The sequence below is a fragment of the Pelobates fuscus genome, chromosome 4, assembly GCF_036172605.1.
Source record: "Pelobates fuscus isolate aPelFus1 chromosome 4, aPelFus1.pri, whole genome shotgun sequence".
Classification (NCBI taxonomy): domain Eukaryota; kingdom Metazoa; phylum Chordata; class Amphibia; order Anura; family Pelobatidae; genus Pelobates; species Pelobates fuscus.
In genome coordinates, this window is record NC_086320.1 from 53,622,345 (window position 1) to 53,649,959 (window position 27,615).

The 27,615-nt window shown below is 43.4% G+C and overlaps 1 protein-coding gene and 1 long non-coding RNA gene across 2 annotated transcripts in view; one reads left to right on the plus strand and one right to left on the minus strand.

Moving 5' to 3' along the window:
- EMC2 (ER membrane protein complex subunit 2) overlaps nt 1-27,615 on the plus strand; it is a 362,465-nt gene that overhangs the window by 258,459 nt on the left and 76,391 nt on the right. The window lies entirely within an intron of this gene.
- Nucleotides 13,814-27,615, minus strand: part of LOC134608394 (uncharacterized) — a 37,202-nt gene continuing 23,400 nt past the window's right edge. Inside the window, exons 2-3 of the long non-coding RNA XR_010090739.1 lie at nt 15,030-15,131; nt 13,814-13,855 (exon numbers count right to left, since the gene is read on the minus strand). This is a non-coding gene — a long non-coding RNA (uncharacterized LOC134608394). The remainder of the gene's footprint in view (nt 13,856-15,029; nt 15,132-27,615) is intronic.

Sequence of the window (27,615 nt, forward strand, 5' to 3'; positions counted from 1 at the left end):
CAGCTATCTGCCGAATGGTCATTCGGTACAATGGCACAAATAATATGTAAGTTACGGATTTTAATGTGAAAAGCCGGTTCTGCTGTACGGAGGGATAATCTACTTAACAGGATATTCTAGTGGGAGTATCGCTCTCGTACAGCAGTGCATGGTGGGAGAAATGTTCTGTATGTTAAGTCCCCCATATAGTCCCCTACTGTACAACCCCTGTAAAGTCCGTAAGGAAACCCCTTGAATGGGGAACCACATAAATACTGGAGCTTGTGAATAAAATCGTCAGCTGACTCCCAGAACTGTGTTTCGTCCGGTTCCTGGGGGGATTTGGGATATTGCCTACATTTGCAGTGCTTTCCTTGTATTACCTTATTTTACCAGTGGAGATATTGGGATTTAATATTGCAGCTCCGCTACAGTGTGTGTCAATGTATGTCTAGGGGTGGTTGTTTGAGTGTGTGGTTATGCAGATGTGCCTGTGAGAGGTGTGAGTGGTTAGTTATATATGTGTGGCTAATTTTGAATACACATATGTTTGGCTGTAATTATGTGTGTTTATGTGTGATTGGTGAAGTATGAGAAATGAGTTGTCTTTGTGCAGTACTTGGCACAGGGTGGATAAACCCTGCTGAGTTCCTAACCCCCAAACACACATTTATACGCCCCTCTGTCTGTTACTCAACCCTATTGATCTGTTCTTCTGGGTACAAGGTTAGCACGATGAACTGTTGCTGTTGTACACAGCAGAAGAATTCTTGGGTTTACAGCTAACTGCCGATTACTTCTCTAAGCTGCTTAAATGTGCTTCATCTGTCATGATTCACTCAGGGCCGGCGCCACCTGTAAGGCGACCTAGGCAGCCGCCTAGGGCGCAACTTACCAGGGGGCGCCGGATCCCTGTGCCCGGTGTGGCTCCTCATGCTGCGCCGCCTGAGCGCTTTAACAAGCCCCAGGCGGCGCAGCACTGCTGTGTGAGGGCGGCCGGGTTTGAGTGACCGGCAGGAGGGAAGTGCAGAGCGCTCCCTCCTGCCGGTCTCTCCATGTAGCGTGGCCGGGCGGCGCGGAACGCGGGACAGGAACCTCTGTTTCCTGTACCCGGCCGCCGGCGGAATGACAGGAAGTGCTCACTGCTCACTGAGTGAGCACTTCCTGTCATTCCGCCGGCGGCCGGGTACAGGAAACAGAGGTTCCTGTCCCGCGTTCCGCGCCGCCCGGCCACGCTACATGGGCAGAGGGGAGGGTAAGGACCACCATGGGAGGGAGGGAGGAGAGGGGGGTGCGGGGGGGGGGATAAGGACCACCATGGGAGGGAGGGGGTAAGGACCACCATGGGAGGGAGGGGGTAAGGACCACCATGGGAGGGAGGGAGGGGGTAAGGACCACCATGGGAGGGAGGGGGGGTAAGAACCACCATGGGAGGAAGGGAGGGGGTAAGGACCACCATGGGAGGGAGGGAGGGGGTAAGGACCACCATGGGAGGGAGGGAGGGGGTAAGGACCACCATGGGAGGGAGGGGGGGAAGGACCACCATGGTAGGGAGGGGGGGGAAGGACCACCATGGGAGGGAGGGGGCGGGTAAGGACCACCATGGGAGAGGGGGGGGGTAAGGACCACCATGGGAGGGAGGGGGTTAAGGACCACCATGGGAGGGAGGGGGTAAGGACCACCATGGGGGGGGTAAGGACCACTATGGGAGGGAGGGGGGAGTAAGGACCACCATGGGAGGGAGGGGGTAAGGACCACCATGGGAGGGAGGGGGTAAGGACCACCAGGGGAGGGAGGGGGGGTAAGGACCACCAGGGGAGGGAGGGGGGATAAGGACCACCAGGGGAGGGAGGGGGGATAAGGACCACCAGGGGAGGGAGGGGGGATAAGGACCACCAGGGGAGGGAGGGGGGATAAGGACCACTAGGGGAGGGAGGGGGGGATAAGGACCACTATGGGAGGGAGGGGAGTAAGGACCACTATGGGAGGGAGGGGAGTAAGGACCACTATGGGAGGGAGGGGGGGTAAGGACCACTATGGGAGGGAGGGGGGGGTAAGGACCACTATGGGAGGGAGGGGGGGTAAGGACCACTATGGGAGGGAGGGGGGTAAGGACCACTATGGGAGGGAGGGGGGTAATAAGGACCACTATGGGAGGGAGGGGGGATAAGGACCACTATGGGAGGGAGGGGGGGATAAGAACCACTATGGGAGGGAGGGGGGATAAGAACCTCTAGGGGAGGGAGGGGGGGATAAGGACCACTAGGGGAGGGAGGGGGTGGATAAGGACCACTAGAGGAGGGAGGGAGGGGGGGGATAAGGACCACTAGGGGAGGGGGGGGATAAGTACCACTAGGGGAGGGGGGGTAAGGACCACTATGGGAGGGGGGGGGGTAAGGACCACCATGGGAGGGAGGGGGTAAGGACCACCATGGGAGGGAGGGGGGGTAAGGACCACCATGGGAGGGAGGGGGTAAGGACCACCAGGGGAGGGAGGGGGGATAAGGACCACCAGGGGAGGGGGGGGATAAGGACCACCAGGGGAGGGGGGGATAAGGACCACCAGGGGAGGGAAGGGGGATAAGGACCACTATGGGAGGGAGGGGGGGTAAGGACCACTATGGGAGGGAGGGGGGTTAAGGACCAACTTGGGGAGGGAGGGGGGGGTAAGGACCACTATGGGAGGGAGGGGGGTGATAAGGACCACTATGGGAGGGAGGGGGGGATAAGGACCACTATGGGAGGGAGGGGGGATAAGGACCACTATGGGAGGGAGGGTGGGGATAAGAACCACTAGGGGAGGGGGGGATAAGGACCACTAGGGGAGGGAGGGGTGGATAAGGACCACTAGGGGAGGGAGGGAGGGGGGGATAAGGACCACGAGGGGAGGGGTAAGGTCCACGAGGGGAGGGGAGGGTAAGGACCACGAGGGTAGGGTAAGGACCACTAGGGGAGGGGAGGGTAAGGACCACTAGGGGAGGGGAGGGGGGAGTAAGGACCACTAGGGGATGGGAAGGTAAGGACCAGTAGGGGAGGGGAGGGGGGAGCAAGGACCACTAGGGGAGGGGAGGGGGAAGTAAGGACCACTAGGGGAGGGGAGGGTAAGGACCACTTGGGGAGGCATGAGTCAGGACCACTGGGGGAGGGGGATGAAGGAACACAGGGGGAACGGGGGTGGGGAGGTAAGGACCACTGAGGGAGGAGGAGGGGAGGTCCACTAGGGGTTTGGGAGAGGGAGGACCACTAAGGGGGGGAAGGACCATCAAAGGGGGGTAAGGAGGGAGGACTACTAAGGAGAGGGGAGGAGGGTAAGGACCACTAAGGTGGGGAGATTACCACTAAGGGGGTGGGGGGAGTAGGGGAAGGTCTACTAAGGGGTTTGGGAGAGGGAGGACCACTAAGGGGGGAGGGGGGAGTGAGAAGACCACCAAGGGGGGACTGCAGGGGAACAGGGGGCCAAGGGAGAGCACTAAGTGACAGAAGGGGAGAACACAGAGGGACAGAAGGGAGGGGGAAATCAATAATTGACCGGAGGGGAGAGCACTATGAATTAAAAAATAAAATAAAATAAAGAGCTGTTCCCCTCTCAGTCCCTATCCTACCCCACAAACCCTCTCTTTTACACTACACGCATACACAATGCATCCCCCCCCCCCACACACACACACAGAAACATACAATGCATTCCTACTCACACACAGACACACCCGAAACACACAATGCATCCCTTACGTTCTCTTACATAATTAATGCCCCCCTTACAGACACACACTGCATTAAATTACATACACAGAAACAAACCTTGCACCCCTTACACACACACACAGAAACATACAATGCATTCCTTACACGCAAACACACACTACATCCCCTATAAACACACTACATCCCTTACACAAATTGCACACATAAAACATCCCCAACTCATGGATGGGCCATGTAGGTGGATTTATGGGTGGGCATTGTAGGCGTATGCCCCCGGGGGGCCCAGACCTTGAGCTGTGTAAGGGGCCCTAAAAAATGGAGCTGCTTCCTGTTCGTTAATTGTTGTGAGCACTGTTAAAAACAGTCTCCAGAGAGCCTCTTCTACACCAGACCTGTGGAGCCAGACTGAGCCCATCATCAGCCTCTTGTCCTCATCTGGTGGTAAGTAGGCAATCCAATATATTATTAGTGGCACTAATTTCTAATTTACCTCACATTAAATGGCTACTATAGTCACCAGAAGCACTACAGCATAATGTAGTGGTTCTGGTGTCTATAGCCTGCGCCTGTAGGCTTTTTAATGTAAACACACTGTCTTTTCAGATAAAAGACCCTTTGTGAAGACTGGCGTTGGCCCATATTGCAGAGCATATGGGCGGGGCATTGTGATGTCACATGGTGGGCAGGACATATGGGGGGGCGGCAAAAAATGTTTTGCCTAGGGCGGCAAAAATCCTTGCACCGGCCCTGGATTCACTGAATAAGTTCACCTTTCTGATGACACGTGACTCCAATTTTGCTCCCTAATGGGTTCCATAATAATGCCAAAATGATGAACAGGTGAACAGATGCAAGGTTCCCGATGCCATGGTCTTACCCCCTCAGTTATACCAACTAATTCTCTATGTTCTAAAAAAGCCTAGTTCCTTACTGTGACATGTCAGTAAAGTGAATGTGTCCAACGTTTGGTACTATTGCCAGACTTTTCCAGCATACCACTTTGCCATTTAAAGAGATTAATTTGATGATTTAATAATTGCAATCTACAGTTGTAATCAAAATATTCAATCCCCATTAAAAAAAAATCAGGTTTACTGTCAATATTTACAGACTTTCAGCTGTTTGCTATCACCAAATCAAACAAAAGCCATTGAAATAGCTTAATACAATGAATATGTCAAGTGGTTTTCCCACATTCAACTGAAAATGCAACTTATAATGACTACTCCAGTCTAAAAATTATTCAACCACCTGAATAGAATCCCTCACTACAGCACAAATATGCAAAACAGGTGTTGTCTCAAGCTGTCACGATGTCTTAACTTGTTCTAGCACGACCACGAGGAGCTGTAACTAAAGCTAACTCCTCTCTCCAGCTGATTGGCAAGTCCCATGGTGGACGCTGTAATTATGCCCCTTCTTATGACATGACGCATGCACATCAATATCATAACGCAGATGACACAGATTTGCGTAATTTTCACCCACCCCAAACGTTTTGGGGCATAGCCTTAAAGCAAAATACACTCCTTTATTAATATGGCGCCTTTTGCTTTGTACTGTGCCCTATTGTGGTTCTTGTAAAGTTCCCTCTAGTGCCACCATTTGTCTGCATAGATTTTCTAGGTATTTTGACTCAGCTTGGTATTTGACTTTTCTGCTCTCTGGTATCCTGTCCCACTGTATTCCTTAATCGCTCTCCTGATTTCTGGTGTCCTTATAAACTTGGCTATCCTCTGACTATTAAGCCCAACCATACCAAGGTTTGGTAATATGTTCTTTGATAACTATGGGGTTACACACTGTGTGTTGGGGATTACTTAACCGTGACATAGGCACACCTGATGCAACTAATCATTAGTTGCACCAGTTGTGCTTGAGCTGGAACACTTGAAATACCTGAACTGGCTTGGGGTTTGTTGAGTGCCACATTTGACTGCATGTTAGAAATATACGGAACGTACTGGTGCGGTCATTGCAAGGCATGTCAGTATATCACACCTGCTAAGACTGTCCAATCAACACAATCCAAAATCACTGTAGCCACTAATGCTCTGGTGAATTGCAGCACTACACATATCATTTATTTAATAACATGTGGTTGCGGCACCCAATATATTGGCAAGACATTCCAGCAGTTCCGTAGGAGAATTTTACAACACATCAATTCTATAGATAACATCCTTACTCCTACACTGGTGGCCAGACACATTAATAATTTCCACGAAGGCAAACCAGAAAATTTAAGATTTCAGGCAATAGAAAGATTATTGCCCAACCCAAGAAAAGGCAATTTTAATAGAACTTTGTTGCAAAAGGAATGCAAATGGATCTATCTCTTTAAGACATTGGTCCCATCGGGACTGAATGAATAATTTAATTATACTGCATTCATTCCCTGATGACAAGCACTTTATGTGATCTTAGTTTACCCTTACTTGATCAGCACCTTCAGTGCAGTAATATTACTTTGATCCTCTTTAGTTAATACAACTATCTATTAACCCACCCTTACAACTCTATTTTCACTCTGGCGATAGACCACAAACCGCTATGACATGTCACAAACATGTATTATTCATCAATTACATCCATTATATATTTACTTATATGGGCATCAACTTTTCCCTTTTACTATCACTACACTTAGGTCATAAATTTAAACTTTGGTAATAGCTACTTTAGTCTTTATGTGGACACTGTGATTCATCCCTGGGAAGATCTTATTGTGGCTTCTTACATGTGTTCACTTATAATTACATCTCTTTTATTCTTATTATCCTTAATATGACCAGTATATACTAATCAGTTTTATTCCAGTATGTAATCTTGCTGCTATGGAGTATATACAAAACATTACGACTACGTGGACTCTCTTGATATGCACGTTTCACTTTGTTGATCGTGCTGAGCCACCATAGTCTGTAACGATTGGTGATGACATCATACTTGCGGATGGTCCAATGAGGACTCTTGGCGGGTTATTTAAACTCACCTTGTCCGGGGAGTCAGTTCTCCCTGATGAGCCTTTGTTTGGCGAAATGCACGTCGGGGCTCTTGACACTTGGTCCTGTTCGGTGCTATTTTCTATATACTTTGTGCTACCTTAGACGCATACCTTTTAGCTATAATTGCTATACCCAGGACCTTCCTATGGACTATCTTATTAGATCTATTATAATAGACTACTCAACCAGATTTAGTGTACCAGTATAGCTCTGTTACGAGTACCGTTAGGTGCCCATGAAGGCACAGATTAGTGCAGTTGTTACCACCATTACTTTGTCTTAGTGCTATTTCAGCTAGCTCACAGAGTAGTTAGCCAGTTCATTTATTTATTCTTTAGAGACAGGTGCCCTTGAAGGCAAAGATTAGGATTTCTACCAAGATTATACATTATCTATCAATATTAGAGTGTTGGTTAACGGCTATACCTTTTGTGACATTGCTAAGGACCCACATGTATTCTATTCTTTGAACGGGGTTTCTAGAGGTAGGGTACTAGATCTGGTCTTTTGTGGGGCATTAACCAGGATAGCTGCTCATATTTATATTTATATTTTTTGCTATCATACAGTACATTATACTAGTCTTGCATACGCTAGGGCAGCATTTGGTGTGCTGCTTACATTGTGTCTATTTTCGTACCTTAATAGATTTTGTTACACTGTGCCGATACATTACAATCTTGCTACTCAGTCAGTTTATTGCAACTGTATCGCGTGCACTGTGCAACTACCACTTTGGGGACGTATCTACTTAACCTCCTACTGGGTTTTTGCCCTGTATTTGTCCATTTATGTTTTTTTCACTCCCTTCCCGTCTGTATATATCCCTCACTTAGCATATTTAGTTTTAGTCACTTTTTCTGCCCCAGTTATCCATTATTGTGGCAGAAGTGACTAGTGATTTAGTATTTGTTAGTGTGTGTTTTTAGTTCCATTGATAAAGTATTTTATCAATCTCTTTCAATACAATATAGGGACAGACCTCTCTCTCTTTTTTTTTTCTTCATGTTAGAAATAGAATGGTCCACAAAGTTAAGATAAGAGGTCATCGCCCCTCACAAACAAGAAAAAGGATACAAAAAGGTAGCGAAGACACTGAATGTTCCTAGAGACACCATTGGACGCATAGTTTGCATGTTCAAAGTTGACGAATAGTGGTTACAAGGCAGGTTGTGAAAAACCCTCAAGTGACTGCAAATGACCTGCAGCAAGACTTGGTGACAACAGGCACTGGGGTTTCAGGGAGCACAGTAAGGCGCATACTAAACACAGAAGGTTTTCATGCCAGAAAACCAAGATATACACCACTACTCACCTCGAAGCAAAAGAAAAGTCAGTTCAAATATGCTCAAAATCATATAAATAAGCCACAGAATCTTTGGGATTCTGTTCTGTGGAACGATGAAACTAAATTTTTCATCCCAATGGATCAGCAGTGTGTCTGGAGGAAGAAGAATGGAGGAGGAAGCATATGCTGAAAAAAGAACACTATACCTTCAGATAAGCTTGGTGGTTGGTGATGCTCTGGGGCTGCTTCAAACAAGACAATGACCCCAAGCATACCTCAAATTATTGTTTAATTACAATTTGTTGAGAAAACTGATACAGCTGTGTGGAGTGACCAAAATACACAGATATAATTTGTGTTACATTATAAAAGTCATTTATAAACATTTTAATTTAATATTCACAATATATATTGTTTAGATTCATAAAACACCAATTAAACTGAGGATAACCTCATGAAACCTATAAACAAACTTGCAATATAAATATCACATTTGCAGTTTATTAGAATGCCAAAGTAACTAGCCCATGATAGATTTGCAAGTTTATCTCCTGAGAGAGCCAATAAGATACATTTATTTCAAGGAGAGCATTTATAGCACTAAAGTGGGTACTTAAATATACAAAGTTGATATACAAGGTGTTTTGTTCTGTAAATTAATGTATGAGGTTTTTATGTTTTATGGGATTCTATGAAGCCAAGCCATAAATTTATCAAAAATAAAGCATTCAATTCCTTAAATGCTTTATCAGTTCTCACAAGTATGTTCTCCTCACTGGAACACAAACATTTGTAGACATGTTTATTTACAGTTCAGCTATTTTAAGCTAAAATGTAAAATCCCCTTTTTTATGTTTTTAAAAACCTGTGAATAAAAAAAAAAAGGCAACATTTCTCAATAAAAAAAAGAAAAAAAAAAAGAAAACCTAAATTATTCTAAAAGGGATCTTAGACAAGATAGATAACGGGTAAGTGGGATAATAAAAGTGCAGAATCATGCAGGCAAGCCACTGATAATGGCAACACTCCCTAGGATCCCTCCAAATAATATACACAAAATACTGTATAAATCCCTAAGTTAAAATACAGTACAGGGTGCCAAAATCAACAAATGTGAGGCAGATAATAGTTACCACTTCAAAGAGGAGAATAAAACAAATATAAAGGGAATCATAGTGCAAACTTGTAATTACAATAGTGAATTAAAACCTATACAGTTGAACACACGCAAAATAATTGGCCCAATTAAAAGCATTATCCTTAGTCCTAGGTGTGATATTATTCTGCGTGCTGGACTGTCCATTCGGAAGTCGATATGCTTAACGCGTTTTGCCCTTCGTAACTTCGCCAGAAGTTCGCTGTTCACTGAACGTTAACAGCACCGAACGTCATGCATCATGGCGCTCAGTAATCACCTCCCGCGCATACCACCTTTGAAAGCAAACCAACTTTATTGATAGTTTGCGCAAACGGACACGGAACCCGAGGTTGTCATAAAACCAGGGGGCTGTGCCTAATGCGTTATAGAAGAGGGAAGCATCCACAAATAAGACTATATTTATAAATCAAAAACCTAGTAGACTATTATAAAATTGTTAACTGCAGTATTGCATGTTTTGGTCAATTTGTGGATGCATACAAATATTTCACAGATAACCATAAATATATGTGTATATATCAATGTATAAGGAGTAGATATGTATAAATAGAATACATTTTCAACAAAGAGATATATTAAATAACATCAAGCTGAAATACCATCAAGGATAATAAAAAGAGATAACAAATTAAATTCCATAAATAATTCATTTTGTGAGTAGACATAACCTGGGGACTTAGCCTAAGTGTAGGCAGAAAATATTTTTTTGCACAATTGATGTTTTTAATTGTGCCAGTTATGTTGTGAGTGTTCAATTGGATAGGTGTTTATTCACTATTGTAATTAAAAGTTTGCAATATGATTCCCTTTATGTTTTATCGAAGGCAGATAATAGTTACCACTTTGAAGAGGTTGCATTCTCCTCTTCGAAGTGGTAACTATTATCTGTGGTAACTATACACCCTGCACCATATTTTAACTTTGCCTGACTTGGGTTTTACACAGTTTTTGTGTATATTAAAAGGAATCTTAGCCTTCCATCTCAAAAGGTGGACTCTTAAGGGGCTCCTGGGAGACCTCTTAATTTGGGGAAACATCTAAATTTTTACTGTATTTAATGGGTTATTACTAACATCATAACCACAACTGTCCAGTTATTATGGCGGGCTGGCTAATTATTATAACTTATTTAGTACTTACTTATTTGCGGCACTTTACAATATCGTAAAGAGTGAAATTTAACAACAATTAAACAATTACACATTTGTACAGGATCAGTAGGGTGATGAAGGTCCTGTTTGGACGAACTTACAATCGAGAGGCCGTGTTGGGAAGGTCAACCAAGTGACAGGGTGGGAAAATAGCAAAATTGGAAGGTGAGAGTGGAGTGAGGACCCTCTTGAGAGAGTAAGAGATAGGTTTGTGAGTGCACAGAAATGCATTAATGACTGAGAAAGGTCAGCTGGCACCCTCAGCCAACAAATGCGGGCGGGATCTACTTCCAGCTTCTGGACATCCTACACCCGGCATAGACCCAGGACAAACCATTGCAAAATGGCTTCATTACAAGGAAACAGGGCCAAGATACTCCTGGCATCATAACCATTACAGCAGACAGCAACACTTTAAGTAGATTATCAGCTCATTACCACTTACTGTTTAGTGAATAAATCATTGTATATTATATATAGTTCACTAAGGCCCAAGTAAACTCTTAAAAACATGCTGCATGTGTTTGGCATTTATTCAAGCATGGACGTATTACATTTTTATTAGTAAAAAAAACTAAGTAATTTCAGAAAATTCACTGAAAAGCATTGTTTTAATAAATCCATTTCACTAGGACTTCAAACCAAGAGCTCATTAAATGCAGCTGTAATGTTCCAAAGAGAGTGCGAACCAACTGCTATGTTCCTACTTCAAACATGGATTGTATTAGGTATATTTGAGTGGCAAGCACCAAAGTAAAATGTGTAGACAGATACTGAATATACAAACCATTATAGCACATTAACTATGTGTCCAGCTATTCAATACTAACTTGGCAAGCTGAAAACAAAGTATATATGGTTTTCATAAGTTTTGGATAGATGTGGGTGCACTGATTCAAAAGAGGCAGTTTCGTTCACCCTTTTTGGAAATAAAATTCAGAAAATTCTTCCCAATAGTACAGACGCACATTCTCCAAATATTTAACCCTTTGCTACTGCCAAGAGAAGAGGGAATGCCTTGAAAATAAACTACAAAAGTTCATAAGGCACCTGGCTACAAAGTGATGTGTTTATTGCAGACATACTCAGCCTTATTTGAGCTCAGTGAGTTTTGCAGATGACTTTGAAAGGGTTTGAGAACACATCAAAGACCATGTTTGATTTCATAAGCAATCAAATCCAGAGAAACAATGAAATCTTAAAAAAAAATAAAGGTATGATGTGTTGGAAATTTGGCATTTCAAACACCATGCGTGTTACAACATAGTACACAGAAATCAGTTATATATTAATATTTGATTTGATTTAAAGGGACACTCCAGACCCCAAAAGCACTTCAGCTTCCTGTAAAGCTTTATGTTAGAAAAGTGTGTCCTATTTTCATTTTGCAAAAATTGCACATTTCAATATAAATTAACACTTTTATAAATTATACTGGTTACACCCCCTCTGGCTTTTTAAGCAGACAACAGGTCGTGCTACTTCCTGGTTTGGTTTGCTAATTTGCACTGAACTCAAGAGACAACAATTACCCAGAGCACCTGCCTTGCAAAGACTTCTCATTGAGTAACATTAGGAAGTCTGTGATTGAACAGTCACATAAAGTCTGGGTGGGGCTAGAAGAGGAGGGCTTGCAAAGGCAGCAGATCTGCAGTTTTTGCAAGCTATTTTTAGATATAATTCCAATGAAAAAATGCATGCAAGTTTTCATTTGGGATATATCTGCTAAACAGTGTTTTTTATTATTTGTATACTGGCAGTGGAGTGTCCCTTCAGTAGAACATAGAAACATGGAATGAGACTGCCTAATTTGCAAAATACTTTTAATTAGTCCCTGGCCTTATCTTAAGCGTAGGATAGCCTTATGCCACGTATGCTTAACCCCTTAAGGACACATGACATGTGTGACATGTCATGATTCCCTTTTATTCCAGAAGTTTGGTCCTTAAGGGGTTAAACTCCCTCACTGTGTTAACCTCTAACACTTCAGCTGGAAGGCTATTCCATGCATCCACTACCCTCTCTGTAAAGTAATATTTCCTGATATTATTTTTAAACCTTTGCCCCTTTAATTTAAGACTATGTCCTCTTCTTGTGGTAGTTTCTCTTCTTTTATATATAGTCTCCTCCTTTACTGTGTTGATTCCCTTAATGTATTTAAATGTTTCTATCATATCCCCCCGTCTCGTCTTTCCTCCAAGCTATACATGTTAAGATCCTTTAACTTTCCCTTGTAAGATTTATCCTGCAATACATGAAGCAGTTTAGTAGCCCTTCTCTGAACTCTCTATCAATATCCTTCTGAAGATACGGTCTCCATTACTGTGTACAATACTCCAAGTGAGGTCTCACAAGTGTTCTGTACAATGGCTTGAGCATTTCCCTCTTTCTACTGCTAATTCCTCTCCCTATACAACCAAGCATTGTGCTAGCATTTCCTGATGCTATATTACATTGTCTGCCTACATTTAAGTCATCAGAAATAATCACCCCTAAATCGCTTTCCTCAGATGTTGAGGTTAGGACTCTATCAAATATTCCATACTCTGCCCTTTGGTTTTTACGCCCAAGATGCATTATCTTGCACTTATTTATTTATTTATTTTTAATTCTTTATTTTTGGTGCATTTACGTGCAAGCTGACCTGTAATGACACAATAGCAGAATCAGGCCTTTGCAGGCATATTAAAACATTACAATGTCATTGCATAAGATTGAACTGCACATTTTTAGTTATAATAAACATGTTTATTTAGTTTAGGTATCTTAGTTGAGTTAGTCAACCTAATAATAATTAATAAGTAACTTACAGGCTTTTTCAGGCTAGTCTGGCATGTCTGTCAGGGTACTTATACTGGGTCTGATACTGTGCGATCTATACTGTCGGTGACAGGTTACTATGAGCCTTGCTTAAGGATTAGTAAATAAATGACAGACAGTAGGACATGCATGTAGGTGGCTGTACAGATGGGTGGTAAGCACATACAACAAAGTATCATACCTGTCAGTAGAGAATCAACAGAGAGGCAATATGTGTGCCTTACTACCTAACAGTTAGCGAGGATAAGAAATAAAAATTAAAACAATAAAGGAAAACAGAATAATACGTGCTGAATTTTGGGAGTAATCTAGCTGCTTATGCTAGGGAGGTGGTGAAACAAGCTTAACAGATACATGATACCTGGCTTATATGGCAGGCTTAGAATAATTAATACCACTGGGTGCTGTATGGTGGAACGAGAAAGCAGAGAGCTGGATTTTTTAGGAGCCAAGTGTGTTTCAGCCGATACCCAGCATGTCATGGACACTGTCCCAGTACCGATGATGACTCAAGGCCCACATTGTTGCATCCCAGCGGCCCCAGATTTCCAAACAGTCTACAGCATCACACTCAGGAGTCCCGTTGAAGAATGGGACCAGTGCTTGGTCTGAAGGCTCTTGAACTAATCGCTTGCTTATACGCAATGCTGTGGCTTTCGAGGATGTGAGCTGTGCGCAGGGAGCTTTTCCAACCTGTACTTTTGCCCGGGAAGATAGTTCTGGTGTTGGTGTTCGGTAGTTTTATCTACTGAACAAGGAAAATGTAAAGTTAACGAAAAAAAAGTGTAGTTTCTTCACACACATAATTTACAGACACCCCAAAAGTACCCTCAAAATACATGAATACACCACAAAAGTCACATCCCAGGATAGCCCTGATCTGGGTCACCAACATATTCAAAAATCACCCAGATCGGTTCGGTAGTTTTTAATCAGCATCACAGGGAAGGCATGACAGGTCTGCCACGAGGCTGAAGCCCAAAATTGTTCCAGGGAAATTGTGGCACTGACCGTTCTCCGTTCGTGGGGTTTTGAATTAAAACTACATAAGGTACACAAAAGATTTCACTGTTAGAATGCTCCCCTTATTCGGTATTTGATAACTCCCGAACGGCATTCGTGTAGGTGGTCGGGAACTTGAACGGGCATGCCTGGCCGAAAACAGTTCCAGGCACTCGACAACCAGGTCCCGCTGCCTGCATTCGGCAGACACCCAGTGGAGCATTCTATTAATTGTTTCCTTTGCGGTTTTCATACAGGATACTCAATGTTCCAAGTTCTAATTAGGGGTGGTCCTCATTCGGGAACCGAACCAAATAAAACAAATCAAATAAAAGGGAATATAAATCAACCGAAACAAGTGATGGGGCTATTCCTTCACAGTTGCTTTCTGTCCTTGTTTTGGGGGGCAATTGGATTGATGTTTTATCACCCTTTTGTCCCTCCCCTCCTAGTTTAAATACTTCCTAGCAAAACCTCGTAACTGCTCACTGAGAACATTTGTTCCCTTTTGAGAAAGATGCAAACCATCTTTTTTGTACAGTTCATTTCTATTCCAAATAGAGCTATCATGAGAAACAAAGCCAAATCCTTGCTCCTGGCACCATTCACCAAGCCACAAGTTAAAGTCCCTAATATGCATCTGCCTGTCATTCTGACTCCTGCTGTATATCATTGGCAAGGACACAAAACCCTCCCTTTACCTCAGAAACCTCATTACAAGCCAAGTCATTTGTCCCTGGATGCACAAGTACATCCAATCCCCCTTCCTGCTTTCCTTGCTTCACAATATTACAAATGTGTCTCCTGTCTCTATGAGCAGTAGCTCCAGGAAGACACCTCACAAAGCCACTATTGTCCAACTCCACGCCTCTTAAGATAGAATCCCCCAACAACAATTGCTTTCTATCAGGCCTCACCTTGTCCTTTTTGTCATTGGCTGCCCTCTTGCTCACCAGGCATAGAGCATGATGGTTCCACAAACTCGGTGCCTGAGTCTATCTCCGTAACACCACTACAATCTGAAAATGCAGAAAATGAATTATGTAAAGACGCAAACTGTGCAGTATGCCTATTGTCCACACCTCTAAGTCTACCAAATTCCTAGAACATCTCTGCGGCAGTGGATTTGCAACATTCCCAGCCTGAGTTTGTTTAATAGATAATTTACAAATCTCAGACGTCAAAAATAGAGAACGGTCTACAGATTAGACAACATCCAAACCTCCAAAAAGTGGAGGGTGAAACAAATGCACAACAACTGTTACATTGAACTAAGTCTGCCATTTTAATGAGATGAGGGGTTTAAATCAACCAAATCTTATTTTTGTTTCTATTTTCCACATTCTGTGTATCTCAGATTACCTCCAGTTTATCTCCAGAATATCTCCAAATACACTTTGTAGCAGCACTTAGAAGCAGCTGCTGATATTTTTTCCCCATATTATTATTACTGTTAGCCTCACTGTTCACTTTTATTTTTTAACTGCTTAAGGACTTGCAGAGAGAAACAATTGTCACTTTCAGTGTGGGTTGCTGTTAAGTTTTTGTAATGATGAGTCTGGCAGACTTCACCATGTATATGGTTAGAGTTTTCAATATGACTTTTTGGGGCTGCTGAGAAGAAACACAAACCAGAGCCCTGCCCTGAAAGTATTTATTTAACAGCAATGTTTCTGTTACATGCTGGGGTCTCAAAGACCACATAACTGTGTCAACTAAGCTGAGTTATACTCAAAAGTAATTTTGGAAGACATGATAGTAAAAAGCACAGATATTTTATGCTAACTTCTGAATATAACTCATTTTAGCATCTACAGCCCTTTCACCGCCAACTAGTAAATTAAGCTGTTAGTGTTTAAAAAAATACCCTCGGTTATTTTTCAGCGTTATATAAGATTAGATAAACCAAGAATGGCCAAACTTATCAAACCAAAAAAATATTGAAATAGAAAGGAATTAAATAATACAGTCCAAAAAGCTTTCTGCAAATTGTGTGTAACGGGACACTGCTTCATGTTGTTGTTATTTTTATTCAACATGACAGTGGTCTAGAAATGATATTCCTAAAATGCAAAAGCTATTTTAATTTACAAGAAATGATTGTTGGCTTGCATCTTGTTGACAATAATTATAAAGAAAAAGAACAATTCTCAATGCTTCTACAATGCTCACATTCTCTTTTTTTTGCTCACGCTTAAGAATACATAAACAACACTGAATTTAATATAAATGCTTGCAACAAAAAAAGCAGAGGCAATCAGATTTGTAATTACGATGCAAGAGTATATCTGAGCAAGATACACATATCAGGTGCCAAGGAATGCGAAAATATTTTCCCAATAGATTTCTTTTTCATAATTTTAGAAACTAGCGTAAAAATAAATATTTCGATCACTGCTCAGCATGCCTGGCAGATTAATAATGTCTAACAGTTTAATAATTGGTAGGTTTTCATATCCAACGGTGATAGTAATTCAGAAAAACTCTTGCAATGCAGTCTGTGTAATCCCACTGTCAAATTTTAGCTGGCGAAATAATAAACCAAAATTAAAGCGGCTCTGTCGTCTTTGGGTAAAATGCAAAGACCACCAAAGGTGACCGTCTGCTTGTTTTGGGGGCAGCCGCAGCTAGAAGCTAATCTGATGGGATCTCTAAACACAGAGTTTGCTGAAGATGTTTTCATTTTTTTTAAAGTGCTGATTTCAGTTGAAATATAATTAAACTTTTACACCTCTCCGGTTGTCAATCATACAATTGGTCTTGTTACTTCCTGGTTGTTTAGCTAAGTGGAGCCTAAATTAAAAGGCAGCAATTTCTCAGAGCGCCTGCCTTGCGAAGACTTATCATTGAGCTGCATTGGGAATTCTGTGATTGGACAGCCACAAAAAATCAGTGCTGGGGAAGAAGGGATGGGCTTCCAGTAGCTGCAGATAATATATCTCTAGCTATTGCAAGCCAAGATTTCACATTTCACTGAAAGAGTGCTGGGAGAGGTAGGAGAAGCACCAGGAGAGAGCAGTATCCCGTAGACCAAAGTTACGGAGAATGTGAAGAAGCTGTTGATGATCAAGTGTCAAAGGCGGCAGAAAGATCAAGGAGCATTAGGATAGAGTATTGGCAGCGAGATTTAGCAGCAATTAAATCGTTAGATACTTTGGTCACAGCAGTTTCGACAGAGTGACCAGGGCGGAATCCAGACTGAAGGGGGTCAAGTAGAGAGTTGGATTCGAGAAAGTCTGTCAATCTGGCGTACACAACTCTCTCGAGGATCTTGGAGGCAAATGGCAGTAGCGAGATAGGGCGGTAGTTGGATGGGGAGTTGGGATCAAGGTTGGACTTTTTCAGAATCGGGGTTACGGTTGCATGTTTGAAGGGTGAGGGAAATGTGCCAGAGGAAAGGGAGAGATTGAAAATGTTAGCGAGAGGAAGAGCAAGAGAGGGAGACAAAGTGCGAATGAGATGCGAGGGAATAGGATCGAGGGAGCAGGTGGTGGGGCGGGAGGACAGGAGCAGAGCAGAAACCTCTTGTGCTGTAGCAGGTGCAAATGAGCATAGGATGGCAGGGGGAGTGGGGTTGGGTGATGTATTGAAAGGGGTAGGAGAGAGATTAGAGATCTCTTTCCTGATTGTAGAGAAAATCAATCCAATTGCCCCCAAAAACAATTCCCCCTTCCCTGGACAAAGAATGTAGGGGGAACATAAAGTATATTTTTTACAATTTTAAAATAATATACCTTAATCTGCACCCCCAACACACACACACACAATATCTCCCAACACATTTACAATATCTCCCAACACATTCACACACACACACATTGAACCCTTCACATAGTGCAGCCTCTCACACATTGCAGCCACACACACTACATCCCTTATACACACACACACTAGATCGCCTACGCAACACTAGATTCTCTACACACACATACACATAAGATCCCCTATACACACTCTCAATACTCTATATACATACACACTCGATCTCCAATACATACTCTTGGTCCTCTACACACACTAGATTCCCTGCACACACAATAGATCCTCTATATATACACACTTCACCACCATTTCATTGGTGATGACAAAAACACCCCTTTTCGGGCCCCAGCCCATCTGCAGTATGCCGCTGTGATGAAAAAAATGCCGATGACAAATTGTTTCCCAATCAGACCCTTGTCCCGAAATAACAATTGTTATTTTCAAGACTATAAGTTCCCTTTAATATATATTTCATTGTACCCAGGATTTCTAGTTTAGTGAATCATAACAGTAGACAATCACGATGCACTATTATTTGTGCCATATGCTCAAGTCAAGAGAACTTTGAAATCTGCTATTAGTTCATAACTCATAGACCAGAACAAAAGGCTCCTGATCGGCAAAGCTACTTTCTGGAATAGGTAATGTAAAATATGTGTGCATTTGCACACAAAAAAAAATATTCATGCAATGCTTTAAAAATTAACAAATTGCCACCTCCAGTTGGAGCATCATTTAATAAATATACTCTTTTTTTAATTGATGTGCAAAGCATCATAAGAAAACTGCAGTAACTTATGTGATTTAAAATCTTTGGATTTATCATAGAGATAATGTCTTTATGTTTTACGATGGTTTGGAAATCTTCAGTTTCTGTTTAAGGTATATCTAAACCAATATGTCTTAAACAATAAGCCAGATTATGCAAGATTTGTTAGGGATTTCAGGTTAACGCTATATATTTATTTGACTCAAATATGTTCCAAATTAATGTCCAGGTGCTTTATAGGCTTTAATTTGTGTGTTCTAACATCATTATTCTTTCTATACCATAAGCCAAAAATGAAATATATGAAGAAGGGTGATTAGTTGAACTAAATACTGTCTCTTGGCAGCATATTTTGCCTTTCTTCAACATTCAACAACAAAATGTCTAATATTAGAACCACATTTGCTTAAAATAAAATAAAAAATAAAGGGTAATCTCTTTTCTGAAACTTTAATTTTTAGGGGTGAAACTCTGAATTGACTTAAAGACATTTTCCTGGCACTATAGGGTTAATAAGTCCCACACTCCCTCGGGGCCCCCCTCCTGTAGGGCTGAAGGGTTTAAAACCCCTTCAGCCACTTAACAGAATCCAGAGCCGATGTCCCTCGGCGCAGGGTCAGGCTCCGCCCATGCTCTTCCCCCGACAACTGTCAGCAGGGGAGACCTAATGCGCATGCGCTGCAATGGCCACTCGCGCATCAGACCTCCCCATAGGAAAGCATTATTAAATGCTTTTCTATGGGGAAAATATTGCGCTGGATGCCCATAAGGACATCCAGCATCAGATAATGGACCAAAAGTCCATTAGGATTCCGGAACTGAAATGTTTAACATTGCAGAACTAAGTGCAAAAGCGTCACAGCACCCAGACCACTTCAATTAGCTGAAGTGGTCTGGGTGCCTACAGTGTCCCTTTAATTACCATCCATAGAACCAAATCGAAAGCACAACATGCATTTTCCATTTTTTTTTTTATAAGATAGACTGGCATAAAATACAAAGTGCTCAATATTATGGGAGGAATGCCTAGGACATGCGGACACACACAGCTTTATGGAAAGATGAGCAGGTATTCACGAAAACAGATCACACAGCATGCTTTATTCAATATGATGTAATGCATTGTCAATAAATGTAATAATTATTCATTATCGATAAATGCAATAATCTTAAAGGAACACTCTCAAATTAAAAATACATTTATTTTTAAAGGGTTACTCCAAGCACTATGATCACTTCAGTGCCTTTAATAATTATCAGGACCAATAATCGGTCTAGCCTTACAATGCACACGTAGAAGGCCACACAAGGAGGATTGGGCTACTCGGAGGACTTGTCCTTGGCACTGGAACGCAGGTGAATTTTAACCTATTTCTTTTTTTTTTTCAGCTTTGAGGGGCGCATGCTTAAAGTACTAGGCCTTTACATCATCTAAAAAAAATAGTAAAACCCAACACAAACTTATGATCGTTTTTCTCCAATTCATAGCTTCATTGAAACATAGGGTTGCTTGAACGTCAATCGTCAAGCTCCAACAATCATTTTGTCCAATCCAGTGCTGCTCATAGAAAAGCATTGGGGACATAGGGTCCATGTTTTTTAATCGCCGAGCTCCGCCAATCAAATGCTTCTCATAGAGATGCAATTAATCCAATGCTTATCTATTCTGCACGGCATTATGCTGGGCAGATGAACAAGCTCCTCAGGTGGCTGTAAAGTTTGTGGTTTCTCATCACAGTGATATTTGATATTTTGCAGGAAAAAAATTAAAAGTCTATGCACCAAAGCGACTTAATTGAGATGAAGTGGTTTTGGTGCGAAGTGTGTTTTTTTTTAAAATTAGATTAATAATATAATTCACCTAATAATTAGTGATGTACCGAACGGTTCGCCGGCGAATAGTTCCTGGCGAACATAGCGTGTTCGCGTTTGCCATGGCGGGCGAACATATGCGCGGTTCAATCCGCCCCCTATTCGTCATCATTGAGTAAACTTTGACCCTGTGCCTCACAGTCAGCAGACACATTCCAGCCAATCAGCAGCAGACCCTCCCTTCCAGACCCTTCCACCTCCTGTACAGCATCCATTTTAGATTCATTCTGAAGCTGCATTCTTAGTGAGAGGAGGGAAAGTGTAGCTGCTGATGATTTGATAGGGAAATGGATAGCTAGGCTGGTGTATTTAGTGTCCACTACAGTCCTGAAGGACTCATCTGATCTCTGCTGTAAGGACAGCACCCCAAAAAGCCCTTTTTAGGGCTAGAACATCAGTCTGCTTTTTTTTCCTGTGTAATGTAATTGCAGTTGCCTTCCTGCCAGCTTCTGTGTCAGGCTCACAGTGGATACTGTGCCCACTTGCCCAGTGCCACCACTCATATCTGGTGTCACAATAGCTTGCATTTAAAAACAAAAAAAGTTTCACTGTTATAGATTGAATAGCAGTTAGTTGTCTTCAAGCGTGTGTGTCAGGCCTACAGCGTCTACTCTGTCAACCTCTGCCAGTGCACAGTGCCACTCATATCTGGTGTCACAAAAGCTTGCATTTAAAACCAAAATAAGTTTTTGACTGTTATCTAATAGCAGTCAGTGTCCTTCAAGCGGGTGTCAGGCCTACAGCGTGTACTCTGCCAACCTCTGCCAGTGCACAGTGCCACTCATATCTGGTGTTACAATAGCTTACATTTAAAAACAAAAAACTTTTTTCACTGTTATAGATTGAATAGCAGTTAGTTGCCTGCAAGTGGGTGTCAGGCCTACAGCGTGTACTCTGCCAACCTTGATGATGACGATGCGTCCATGGATGTCACGTGGGTGCCCGCTCGGCAAGAAGAAGAACAGGGCGAAAGTTCAGATGGGGAGACAGAGAGGAGGAGGAGACAAGTTGGAAGCAGGGGGAGGTCCTCGCAAGGAGCTAGTGGCACAGTCAGACAGCATGCATCGGCACTCGGGGTCAGCCCGACAGCACGCCAATCAACGCATGCTGTGTCCACCACGCAGAGCTCAGCAGTGTGGAATTTTTTTTGTTTGTCTGCCTCTAACAGCGATGCCATTTGCAACCTGTGCCAAAAGAAACTGAGTCGTGGGAAGTCCAACACCCACCTAGGTACAACTGCTTTGCGTAGGCACATGATCGCACATCACAAACGCCTATGGGATCAACACATGAGTACAAGCAGCACACAAACTCAAAGCCGCCATCCTCCTCCTGGTCCAGCATCTTCAGCCACATCAACCACTGCTGTCCTCCTTGCCCCCTATCAACCATTCGCCACTCCGTCTCTCACCTTGAGCAGTTCCCGCTCATCTGCCCACAGTCAGGTGTCTGTCAAGGACATGTTTGAGCGTAAGAAGCCAATGTCAGAAAGTCACCCCGGCGTCTGACAGCTGGCTTGTGTGAACTATTAGCCCGCCAGCTTTTACCATACAAGCTGGTGGAGTCTGAGGCGTTCAAAAAATTTGTAGCTATTGGGACACGGCATGGTACCCGGACGAAATTTCTTTTCACAAAAGGCAATCCCCAACCTGTACTCGATTGTGCAAAAGGAAGTAATGGCATGTCTGGCACACAGTGTTGGGGCAAGGGTCCATCTGACCACTGATACCTGGTCTGCAAAGCATGGTCAGGGCAGGTATATCACCTACACTGCGCATTGGGTAAACCTGCTGAGGGCTGCCAAGCATGGAATGCGTGGCTCTGCAGAGGAGTTGGTGACACCGCCACGACTTGCAGGCAGGCCTGCTGCCACCTCCTCTACTCCTCCTACTCCATCCTCTTCCATAACCTCCTCGGCTGAGTCCTCTTCTGCTGCTGCGTCTTGCTCCACATCAACGGCACCCCCCCAGCTCCCCAGGTACTATTCCACATCCCGGATACGGCAGTGTCACGCCGTCTTGGGTTTGACTTGCTTGAAAGCAGAGAGTCACACCGGACAAGCACTCCTGTCCGCCCTGAACGCACAGGTGGAAAAGTGGCTGACTCCGCAGCAACTGGAGATCGGCAAAGTGGTTTGTGACAATGGAACAAATTTGTTGGCGGCATTGAAGTTGGGCAAGTTCACACATGTGCCGTGCATGGCACATGTGTGTAATCTGATCGTACAACGCTTTGTGCATAAGTACACAGGCTTACAGGACGTCCTGAAGCAGGCCAGGAAGGTGTGTGGCCATTTCAGGCGTTCCTGCACGGCCATGGCACACTTTGAAGATATCCAGCGGTGAAACAACATGCCAGTGAGGCGCTTGATTTGCAACAGCCCGACACGTTGGAATTCAACACTCCTAATGTTCGACCGCCTGCTCCAACAAGAAAAGGCCGTTAATGAATATTTGTATGACGGTGGTGCTAGGACAGCCTCTGGGGAGCTGAGAATTTTTTTGCCACGTTACTGGACGCTCATGCGCAATGCCTGTAGGCTCATGCGTACTTTTGAGGAGGTGACAAACCTAGTCAGTCGCACCGAAGGCACCATCAGCGACATCATACCATTTGTTTTCTTCCTGGAGCGTGCCCTGCGAAGAGTGCTGGATCAGGCCGTAGATGAGCGTGAAGAGGAAGAGGAAGAGTTGTGGTCACCATCACCACCAGAAACAGCCTTATCAGCATCGCTTGCTGGACCTGCGGCAATGCTGGAAGAGGATTGTGAGGAAGAGGAGTCAGAGGAGGAAGACCAACCACAACAGGCATCCCAGGGTGCTCGTTGTCACCTATCTGGTACCCGTGGTGTTGTACGTGGCTGGGGGTAAGAACATACCTTCATTGACATCACTGAGGAGGAGGAACAGGAAATGAGTAGCTCGGCATCCAACCTTGTGCAAATGGGGTCTTTCATGCTGTCGTGCCTGTTGAAGGACCCTCGTATAAAAAGGCTGAAGGAGAACGACCTGTACTTGCTGTCCACGCTACTAGACCCCCGGTATAAGCAGAAAGTGGCTGAAATGTTACCAAATTACAACAAGTCGGAAAGGATGCCGCATTTGCAAAATAAATTAAAAAGTATGCTTTACACAGTGTTTAAGGGTGATGTCACAGCACAACGGGAATCTAACAGGGGAAGAGGTGAAAGTAATCCTCCTCCTCCCACGACCACGCCGGCAAGGACAGGACGCTTTACAGACGTGTTGTTGATGGAGGATATGCAGAGCTTTTTAAGTCCTACGCATCGCCACAGCCCTTCGGGATCCACCCTCAGAGAACGACTCGACCGACAGGTAGCAGACTACCTCGCCTTAACTGCAGATATCGACACTCTGAGGAGTGATGAACCCCTTGACTACTGGGTGTGCAGGCTTGACCTGTGGCCTGAGCTATCCCAATTTGCGATAGAACTTCTGGTCTGCCTTGGGCTAAAAATGGTCCATACGCAGCTGTATTTTAGCTCTGAAAGCCGGTTGATTTGCGTGACTTATCCGTCACCAACTATAGTTCAAGCCGCTATGTTTTAGGGCACTTTCTGCCTGGGAAACAAACATCAATTTTTCTGGCCGCTTCTACAATACCTAATTTTTCAGGCATGTGTACATGCCTAATTTTTCGGGCCTCTGGTGCTGCACCGTGGCTTCAAAAACCAAACCAAAAAAAAGGCACAGGAGGAAGAAGAGGAGTCAGAGGAGGAAGGTGGCTTTGAGGAGGTGGAAGACCAAACACAGCAGGCTTGTTGTCACCTTTCGGGGACCCTTGGTGTTGTACGTGGCTGGGTGGAGGAAGAGACCTTCAATTACATCACTGAGGACAAGGAACGGGACATGGCTAGCTTGGTATCCAACCTTGTGCAAATGGGGAGTTTGCGGTTGTTCAAATGGACTGTTTGCGGTTGTTTGCGGTGCGTTAAATGGGGAGTTTGGTCTGTCATTGTGAAGCGGGCATAACCCTTACACTACCTGATCGATACAACATCATACAGTAGGTCCCCCCGTCATTATTTTTATAGCCCCCACCCACCGCTCACGGGTGGGGGTGGGCGGGAGGACAGTAGGTCCCCCCATTGTGATTTATGGCTCCCACCCACTGCGCAGGGATGGGGGCAGGGGCGGGAGGACAGTAGGTCCCCCCTTATCTTTATTTACTGAATATTCCCCTGTATAACAATGTTTGGCATTTAGTGAATATTCCCTATTCTGCTCTGTGTCAGTGTGTATCAGGGTCTCTGAGGACAGGTGTCAATCCATATCTGCCAAGTGACCCTATGTAGGAGGAACAGTCCCTATTTTGCTCTGTGTCAGTGTGTATCAGGGTCCCTGAGGACAGGTGTCAATCCATATCTGCCAAGTGACCCTATGTAGGGGGAACAGTCCCTATTCTGCTCTGTGTCAGTGTGTATCAGGGTCCCTGAGGACAGGTGTCAATCCATATCTGCCAAGTGACCCTATGTAGGGGGAACAGTCTCTATTCTGCTCTGTGTCAGTGTGTATCAGGGATCATTAGGATAGGTGTCAATCCATATCTGCCAAGTGACCCTATGCAGGGGAACAGTCCCTATTCTGCTCTGTGTCAGTGTGTATCAGGGTCTCTGAGGACAGGTGTCAATATGTCATATGTTAGGTGTCAATCCATATCCATTGTGATTTAGGAATGTTAGGTGATTTATGCCCTTTATGGATTAAAACCAGACTCTGCATCAACTGTGTAATTTTCCATGGGAGTTTTGCCATGGATCCCCCTCCGGCATGCCACAGTCCAGGTGTTAGTCCCCTTGAAACAACTTTTCCATCACTATTGTGGCCAGAAAGAGTCCCTGTGGGTTTTAAAATTTGCCTGCCCATTGAAGTCTATGGCGGTTCGCCCGGTTCGCGAACGTTTGCGGAAGTTCACGTTCGCCGTTCGCGAACCGAAAATTTTATGTTCGCGACATCACTACTAATTATTCAGATTTTCTCAATCACTCTATATGATCACTGTGTTTTATAAATAATAATAATTAGTATATAAATGAATATAGTGCTGACTCCTCTTTGTGCTCATTACAAAGTGTTTCTTTTTTTTGTGTTCAAAGTCCATCATCGCTGTGCTATTCCATAAGAGTTTAATGTGATGTTTCACGGCTATTTAAATGTGCAGTCTGCCATGGAGAAAGCAGAGACAATTGGCTACGTTGTAGAGAAGATTCAATGACGTCAAAGCTTAGGGCAGACAGGTGTGATATACGGCTTCATATTAGAACCTTCATTGTATTCTGTATCCCAAGGGAATATTTTAGTGGGAAGCAGGCCATTTGATTATTTTCTGTGGTTAGGATACTGTTTTGGTTACCAAGAAAACCCAATAGTATGTTTACTGAGAGTTTTCAACATTTTTGGATTTAAAGTTCTGTGAAGCATATATTAAAAGAGACCTTACATAAGCCATTCTATTTTGGAAGTGTAAATTAATTTCACAGTGTTTCCCTCTGAGTTCAGTTTATCTATTTCCATTGACAAGTCAAAAACTGTTCTGTTCTCGGGCATCAGTATGCTATTTAAAAAAAGAAGAGAAAAAAAAAAGGAGGTATGAAGACCAGGTTTGTGCAATGCAACATCTGTATTTATTTTATATATTAACACAAATGCCGTTTGAGTAACATAATGAGGTTCATTTATATGGCAAAAGTAAGAAACCAATTCATTTTGTTCAGTAACTGGATCGAAATGCAGAATCCAACATCTACAACAAGGTCACCTGTTAGAGAATAGAATAATATTTGTATATGTTTTGGAACATAACAGAATACAAAAAACATATCAATTTAATAGAGTAAAAAAAATTAAAAATTCTGATCTAAATGTAGTCTCGGACTGCGTCGGACATAGGAACAAAAAAGGAAAGCTCCCAAAGGTACAAAACATCCTGAATAGAGCGATTATACCTGCCATTCCACAAGGCAGAGGGCAAGACCTTACCCAGAAACCCTGAAAAGTTCATGTAGTCCCAGGTAGCATAAGAGAAGGGTCAGATCTGAAAAAAGGACCAGCTATCTAGTTCCCATTACAAAATATATAACTAAAAGGACCATCCATTCCCACAAAGCACTTAACCCCTTAAGGACCAAACTTCTGCAATAAAAGGGAATCATGACATGTCAGGCACGTCATGTGTCCTTAAGGGGTTAAGCTTGCTACAACTAGGGAGGTTTGCGTCCTCCTTCCATTATCTCCCTGAGCTAACGGAAGTGGCATGTGCGCTATACTCAATCGGGCCTGCCTTCTCCAACACAGACCTCAGACTAGCGTTTTTGGGAACTCCAGCACCTCCACAAACCTCTGATCAAATTCCCGTGCAAATTCCCGTGCAGATTCAGAGGCTTCTCCCTCATAAAGAGGCTTTTGATCTCTTCTGGGGAAAAGGGGGGGGTTAATAAGAACTGCAGCTTTTGCGAGTTCCTTTAAGATATACATTCAGAGAATAAATGCATGTATGTCCCCTTAGATAACATGAATGCAGGAGTGGAGAATTTGGGAACTAACCCCATTTCCTACCCCCATTTAAAAAAAAAATATATATATATTTTCTCTTTCTCTCTCTTTTCTTCTCCGTTCTCTTTTTTCTCTTCTCTCCCCCTGACTTGAGTCCCCAGAGCCTCACCAGATAGATACCAATACCCCCAACCCCTGAAATAGACAATTTACGAGTTCTCTCATTGGATATTGGACATTGAGAATACCCTATTTCCTCACTCCACTGGAGAACCACTGTTACAAGTGCTACCTAACCATTTTTTCTGATGCCAACTCTCTATTTTCTTCATTTTTATTTATTTCAATGTATTGTTCATCTATGCTGTGTACCAAACAACGTATGTACACAATTTCTTTTAAAAACAAACATCGATAAATAAAGAATATTTTTTAAAATGCATGTACGTGTGGTGCTTAAAAAAAAAGCTTAAACTACTCCACCATGATGTTATTTCTTCTATAACTCCAAACTACAAAGTTTCCTGATGATTCCGCTCGGCAAGCAAGCTTTTCTGCCCTCTTTTGTACTCACATGTACTTGTACGG